The sequence below is a fragment of the Vipera ursinii genome, assembly GCF_947247035.1.
Source record: "Vipera ursinii genome assembly, chromosome: 5".
NCBI classification, from domain to species: domain Eukaryota; kingdom Metazoa; phylum Chordata; class Lepidosauria; order Squamata; family Viperidae; genus Vipera; species Vipera ursinii.
In genome coordinates, this window is record NC_139518.1 from 30012858 (window position 1) to 30019854 (window position 6997).

Sequence of the window (6997 nt, forward strand, 5' to 3'; positions counted from 1 at the left end):
TTCTTAAAATAAAGCTAACCGTCCTTAGCAGGATGTGTGACATTTCATTGGTTATTCTTGTGAAAACAGATATACTAAAATTCATTTGGCAGGGCTGGAGTTTGATGGCTATAAAACTCAAAAAATAAACTCAAATGCATTCTGTTTAGCTATGTAGTTTCTCAGAATATGTTATAAGCAAGAGGCATCCCTTGCATTTCATTCAAAATAATATTTTCTACCTAGTCCTAGCACTTAGGCTAGCAGATACATTTTGTATTTGTAAATTCATATTGAACTGTGTATATTCATTTCCTTATTTTTTAGTGAACAACCCTTGACCCCACTTCCCCTCTGCATTTTTTTTCTGTGTGGTGTCAGGCTCTTTGGTGGCTGCCTAAATCAAGTGACTATTTTTCAACATGATTATATTTGTATAGTCTTTAGCAAGGTTTATTGAAATGGTGGGATGGTGTTATACAATTATTTTCAATTTAAAACAATATAGTGATTAAGGTGCTGGCCCAGAAACCCGCTGGGTGACTTTGGGCCAGTTGCTCTTTTTCAGCCCAACCTACCACAAAGGGTTGTTGTGGGAAAAATTGGATGTACAGGTTGTTGTTGTTAGTTGCGAAGTTGTGTCCGACCCCTGGTGACCCCATGGACAACGTTCCTCCAGGCCTTCCTGTCTTCTACCATCTTATGGAGTCCCTTTAAGCTCACGCCTACTGCTTCAGTGACTCCATCCAGCCACCTCATTCTCTGTCGTCCTCTTTTTCTATTGCCCTCAATCTTTCCCAGCATTTCCCAGGATGTACAGGTAGTCCTCAACTTATGACCACAATTGAGCCCAACATTTCTGTGGCTAAGTGAAACATTCGTTAAGTGAATTTTGCCCAATTTTATGACCTTTCTTGCCACAATTGTTAAGTGAATCACTGCAATTGTTAAGTTAGTATCATGGTTGGTAATTGAATCTGGATTCCCCATTGACTTTGCTTGTAAGAAGGTTGCAAAAGATGATCACATCACTCTGGGACACTGCAAGGTCATAAATATGAGACAGTTGCCTAGCATCCAAATTTTAATTACCTGACCATGAGGATGCTGCAATGGTTGTAGGTGTGAAAAATGGTTACATTTTTCAGTGCTGTTGTAACTTTGAGCAGTCACTAAATGAACTGTTGTAAGTCGAGGACTACCTGTATTATGTATATTTGCCACTTAAACTTATTTTTCAAGTAATCAAGATGGGATTAAAAATCAATCAATCAAACAAATAAATATTCCCATGTACATTAGGTCAGAGACTTTCTGATTCTTTTTCTAAGAGCCTTCCATGAACCAATGAGGAGATGGATCTCTTTGTTGATAATACAAAAGTTTGCCACTGGTTGTTTACAATACATAATAGTCTTTTTAATCTCTTGCATACATGTTGTGGAACACTATGTTCCTTTCCCACATATAATCTTGGTACGTCTAAAGTTGAAGCTAGTGAGGGTGGGATGTCTGATTCTCACATGAGAGAAAGCCATTTGAAAGATAAATATGCATCAACCTTCAAGATAGGGAAATAAGGTAAAAGGTAAAAAGAAAACAATGGGGATTAATATAATAAAGGCCAGAGTTTGGGGCATTGCTAAATGAAGAGTGTTTCTGTTATTATACTTGCAATAAATGTACTTATCTAACCTTATGTATTCTTGGGAATGCAAGATGTCTTGGCTGGACCCAATTATGAAGCTTTGATAATGGAGTAAGTACTACGAAGAGAATGGCCAAGAAATTATTGTTCAAGTTTCTATCAGGTTTCAGTGACATGGGTCTTCAGTGAAATGACTATCTTAATGAAAGAGTGATAACAGTTCATAGTAATCAAATAATATGTTTTAATGTAAGCCAAGATAACCTAAAGAGGTTAGATTATGATTTGAAGAAATGACTCATTTAGATCCTCTGGAATCAGTGGCATCAACATCATGTTGAGGGACTCCCTCATCCCACTGGGATTGGCCCATCTCACCCATGCCGGCAGAGGAGGTATGCTGTGGGCTCCATTGGCCCAATTGTTCCAGCCAGTGGGTTGCAGGAGAAGGGCCTCTCTGCTGCTGTGCCTGCCCTCTGAAGCATCTTGTCCCTCGAGGTGCGTTGGCCCCAACCTTCCTATCCTTCTGTAAGGGCCTCACAACCTGGCTCTGGCCGTTAGCTTGGGGCCTCAAAGGGGAGCAGCACAGTGGTGGTGGTTAATTGAGTAACAACAGATCCACCTCTCCCCTGCGCCTTCCCTTTCCAACTTTTCAAGTATTTTAAGGATTGTAATGATTTTAACGTATGTATGTTTTTATCTAAGCATATGTATATGATTGTAAGTCGTCCAGTTACCCTGTGGTAAAATGGGCGGCCAATAAATTTTATAAATAATAAATGAAGAGCATAGACTTAAGAGTTGCATGCACAGGGATGCCAACCGCTCTTGGCTTCCTGTCCATTCCTTGTTCTAAATACCTTCAGAAGACATGGATACCTTATCTTGGCTGCAAACTCTACTTTACCACTAGATGGCAGCAAGACAGTTTTTCTGTAGTCTGTCTTAACAGTTATACCTGATTATTTAGTCTAAATACTAGTAATGGGACCCCCAAAAAAGCAATGGTGCCCAGTACAAAGGAGAGTATGAGAGAAAAGAGCGACCACTACTGCTCCTGTTACTACTGGTATTTCTAGCTCTGATGGCACTCCTGGATCAGCCAACCCTTGAGCAGCACCACATGCATTGAAAGCAAAATCCATGGAAGCCATGACAGCTTCCCTAGCAAGTGCTGCTTCTCCTTCATAACTGGGCTGCAGGAATTCAAAGCATTGGAGGGCATAAGCAACAGTACAGAAAACTCAACCACTTGGTTATCTAGTGGTCATCCATATTTTGCTGCCTAGACCCTCATGTGTCTCAAGGCAATTGCTGTTTCAGTGGCAGCAGAGAAGGAATAAACATAAAGTATGATTTTACTCCATTTCATCTATCTGTTAACAGTGGCTGACACTGGAGATTAGAGGCCAGGCTCAACACTCAGCACTCTCATTTGAGGGGTTTATCTTGGGCCCAGACAGGTCTACTTACATCCTTGTCAGAGTCAGGCCTTGTTTGAAGAAATGGCTGATCAAGACCCTTTTTCCTCTAGCAAAACAGCCATATGAAAATATAAGGGAAACTGCAATATGAGAGATTGGGATTCAGGCAGCTTCCAGATGGCTTTTAATGCATAGCGTGTGTGATCTATTAGGGTAAGTTCTCACAGCATCTGAATAACATTGGAATCTTTTTGTCATTAACAAGGTGAGTGCCAGTTTAGTACAATGGTTAAGGTTCTGGACCAGAAAGTGGAAGACTGAATTTTAATCTAAAGGAAGACTAGAATGGAAGAAAAATGGTGAATTTTGAACCAGTCATTCTCTTTCAGCCCAATCCACCTCATAGAACGGTTGTAGAGAAAACAGTAGAGAGAGAAATATGTTTATTGTTTGAATTGTATAAAATAAAACATGAAAAAATAAAATTATGTTTACCTTCTTTTAAACTAATCCTTTTGGTTAAGCCATTTAAGTATTAAAACCTGGAACAGAAGGGACTTCTCCAAAGTATTGGCCCAATGCCAACACTGGGTTCATTCACCTGGTGCGATGGGCCAATGAATCACACAGAGTCAAAGAAAGTGGAATTCAAACATTTTATTTCTGCGCAGAAGCACAGTGGCATCTTGTTGATAGCTTCAGCAAGAAAGGACCCCCAAGACATGTTTACACCACGCTATTTGTACTGTTTGCTGAAGCATAAGATTATAGTTTTACCTACTGTACATGCAATTAGATGTAACAGGTCCAGTGCTTTTTTTGTAAAAGAAAAAGGTGCCGGAACTCACACATGTCATACAACCCGCCTTGCCTACCCTACAAGGTTCCATCCAAAAAAGGTGCCGGAACTCCGTTCTGAGCGTTCTATGAGAAAAAAAGCCCTGAACAGGTCCCATCCCATAATATTCTAAGCACAATCTTTGTAATGCTTATCTAAATATGCATGGGTTATGCTTTTAGAGTCCTAATGATAAACTTTGTTTACCTTCGGACTGTCTCTAGATCCCTTGCCCACAGCTCAAGTAAAGATCACATCATCTTCCTTTATTCCAGTAATGGGTTCTCTTGCAAAAGTTTCTTAGCAATGATTCTCAACCACATCATTAAACACCTTTTACAGGGAGTGCAGAATTATTAGGCAAATGAGTATTTTGACCACATCATCCTCTTTATGCATGTTGTCTTACTCCAAGCTGTATAGGCTCGAAAGCCTACTACCAATTAAGCATATTAGGTGATGTGCATCTCTGTAATGAGAAGGGGTGTGGTCTAATGACATCAACACCCTGTATCAGGTGTGCATAATTATTAGGCAACTTCCTTTCCTTTGGCAAAATGGGTCAAAAGAAGGACTTGACAGGCTCAGAAAAGTCAAAAATAGTGAGATATCTTGCAGAGGGATGCAGCACTCTTAAAATTGCAAAGCTTCTGAAGCGTGATCATCGAACAATCAAGCGTTTCATTCAAAATAGTCAACAGGGTCGCAAGAAGCGTGTGGAGAAACCAAGGCGCAAAATAACTGCCCATGAACTGAGAAAAGTCAAGCGTGCAGCTGCCAAGATGCCACTTGCCACCAGTTTGGCCATATTTCAGAGCTGCAACATCACTGGAGTGCCCAAAAGCACAAGGTGTGCAATACTCAGAGACATGGCCAAGGTAAGAAAGGCTGAAAGACGACCACCACTGAACAAGACACACAAGCTGAAACGTCAAGACTGGGCCAAGAAATATCTCAAGACTGATTTTTCTAAGGTTTTATGGACTGATGAAATGAGAGTGAGTCTTGATGGGCCAGATGGATGGGCCCGTGGCTGGATTGGTAAAGGGCAGAGAGCTCCAGTCCAACTCAGACGCCAGCAAGGTGGAGGTGGAGTACTGGTTTGGGCTGGAATCATCAAAGATGAGCTTGTGGGGCCTTTTCGGGTTGAGGATGGAGTCAAGCTCAACTCCCAGTCCTACTGCCAGTTTCTGGAAGACACCTTCTTCAAGCAGTGGTACAGGAAGAAGTCTGCATCCTTCAAGAAAAACATGATTTTCATGCAGGACAATGCTCCATCACACGCGTCCAAGTACTCCACAGCGTGGCTGGCAAGAAAGGGTATAAAAGAAGGAAATCTAATGACATGGCCTCCTTGTTCACCTGATCTGAACCCCATTGAGAACCTGTGGTCCATCATCAAATGTGAGATTTACAAGGAGGGAAAACAGTACACCTCTCTGAACAGTGTCTGGGAGGCTGTGGTTGCTGCTGCACGCAATGTTGATGGTGAACAGATCAAAACACTGACAGAATCCATGGATGGCAGGCTTTTGAGTGTCCTTGCAAAGAAAGGTGGCTATATTGGTCACTGATTTGTTTTTGTTATGTTTTTGAATGTCAGAAATGTATATTTGTGAATGTTGAGATGTTATATTGGTTTCACTGGTAAAAATAAATAATTGAAATGGGTATATATTTGTTTTTTGTTAAGTTGCCTAATAATTATGCACAGTAATAGTCACCTGCACACACAGATATCCCCCTAAAATAGCTATAACTAAAAACAAACTAAAAACTACTTCCAAAAATATTCAGCTTTGATATTAATGAGTTTTTTTGGTTCATTGAGAACATGGTTGTTGTTCAATAATAAAATTAATCCTCAAAAATACAACTTGCCTAATAATTCTGCACTCCCTGTATATGTGGTCAATATCCCCAGCTTCTGTTGACAAGTATTTATGTTTATCTGATCTAAATTGCTGAATCTTAGCACAAATAAGATGATTTAACATGGAGTAATTAGGCATAACCTTGACTGAATATTATATTATATTATATTATATTATATTATATTATATTATATTATATTATATTATATTATATTATATTATATTATATTATATTATATTATATTATATTATTATATTATATTATATTATATTATATTATATTATATTATATTATATTATATTATATTATATTATATTATATTATATTATATTATATTATATTATATTATATTATATTATTATATTATATTATATTATATTATATTATATTATATTATATTATATTATATTATATTATATTATATTATATTATATTATATTCCCTATCCTCATTACAAGTATATGTATGAAGTTGGACAATCTATCTACAATGTACAGATTCTAAATTACTATCTCTGTATGCCATATGTTAGAACTTCTAACACACAAACTCTTGAACTCGAGGCCTAAATCTTCCTACCAAAATTGCTACTGAACTATAGTTTTTGTTTGTCAGAAGGGGAAAACTATTAAATCTATGGGAAATAAACATTTTAATTATGTGTATAACTACAATTGTTTAAACATTAATTCAATTAAGTGGCACAATGGCTCAGCAGTTAAGAGTCTGGGCTTGTTGGCTGGAAAGCTGACAGCCCAGGTTCGAGACTTGGGTACCCTGCAACAGGATGAGCTCCTGTTACCTGCCCCAGTGTCTGCACCTAACAGTTTCAAAGCATGAAAATATGAGTAGATACAGGTCTCATTCTAGATTACTAGAATGAGAAGTCCCAAGTCTATCGTCACAATTTTTCCTCCATTGCCTTTTTCACACTTTGGCTTTGCTTATCAATTTTCTTATCTCTTATGTATACCCCATAGCAGACTCTTTTGCTCACCTAGCATTATGTCTCCTACATACATAACCGACCAAAGTTGACCACAATATTCAAAGCTACTTCTTAATTGTTTCCTAAGTTTCAGAGAGAAGCATAGCATTTTAAATTACAGAGCCAGTTTGATCCAGTGGTTAAAACAGGAGGCCAGAAACCAGGAGATTATGAGCAAGTTACATTACAACCAACCGTAGTTTCTGGGTCATTTTCAAAGGCCACCTCACATAGAGTATCTTATA